This window comes from Cebus imitator, unplaced genomic scaffold (genome assembly GCF_001604975.1).
Source record: "Cebus imitator isolate Cc_AM_T3 unplaced genomic scaffold, Cebus_imitator-1.0 Scaffold38, whole genome shotgun sequence".
NCBI lineage: Eukaryota > Metazoa > Chordata > Mammalia > Primates > Cebidae > Cebus > Cebus imitator.
Genome location: NW_016107353.1, coordinates 1,636,796 through 1,637,953, shown reverse-complemented (window position 1 = coordinate 1,637,953; position 1,158 = coordinate 1,636,796).

The following is a 1,158-nucleotide window of genomic DNA, read 5'->3' as shown; positions in this document are numbered from 1 at the left end:
CTCTTGTTGCCCAGGCTAGAGTGCAATGGTGCTATCTTGGCTCGCCGAAACCGCCACCTCCTGGGTTCAAGCAATTCTCCTGCCTCAGCCTCCCGAGTAGCTGGGATTACAAGCATGCGCCACCATACCTGGCTGATTTTGTATTTTTAGTGGAGATGGGCTTTCTTCATGTTGGTCAGGCTGGTCTGGAATACCCGAACTCAGGTGATCCACCGGCCTCGGCCTCCCAAAGTGCTGGGGTTACAGGCGTCTGCCACTGCGCCTGGCCTAATTGATTCTTATCATTATAAAATGTCCTTCTTTGTCTCCAGTAGCAATTTTTCGTTTTGAAATCTATTTTGTCTGATATTAGCATAGCCACTCCAGCTATCTTTTAGATACTATTGCATGGACTCTTTCCCTCCTTTTACCTTTAAATTCTGTGTGTTTTTCAGTCTAAAGTATGTCTCTTGTAAAAGAAATAACAACAAAAAAGGTAACTAGTAGGGCGTGCACTTCAGCCTGGGCAGCAAGAGCAAAACTCTGCCTCAAAAAAAAAAAAAGGATAACTAAAGTATGTCTTTTGTAGACCACATATTGTTGGATCACATCTTTTTTGTCCTTCCACCAATATCTTCCTTTTCATTGGATTTTTTTTTTGAAACAGAGTTTCACTCTTGTTGCCCAGGCTGGAGTACCATGGTGCGATCTCAGCTCACTGCAAACTCAGCCTCGCAGGTTCAAGTGATTCTCCTGCCTCAGTCTCCCAAGTAGCTGGGATTACAGACGTGCGCCACCACACCTGGCTAATTTTGTATTTTTAGTAGAGACAAGGTTTCACTATGTTGGCCAGGCTGGTTTCAAAACCTCGACCTCAGGTGATCCACCTGCCTCAGCCTCCCAAAGTGCTGGGATTACAGGCGTGAGCCGCCGCACCAGGCCTTCGTTGGAATATTTAGTCAGTTTACATTCAGTGTAATTACTGATGAGGTAAAATCTATGTCTGCCATTTTGCCTGAAGGGAACTTTAGTATTTCTTGTAGGGCAGATATTTGGTGATGAAATCTCTCAGTTTTTTTTAACTGAAAATGTCTTAATTTCTTCTTTATTTTTGAGGGATAGTTTTGCTGAATACAGAATTCTTGGACTTTCTGGGTTTCCTTTTTTTTTTTTTTTTTT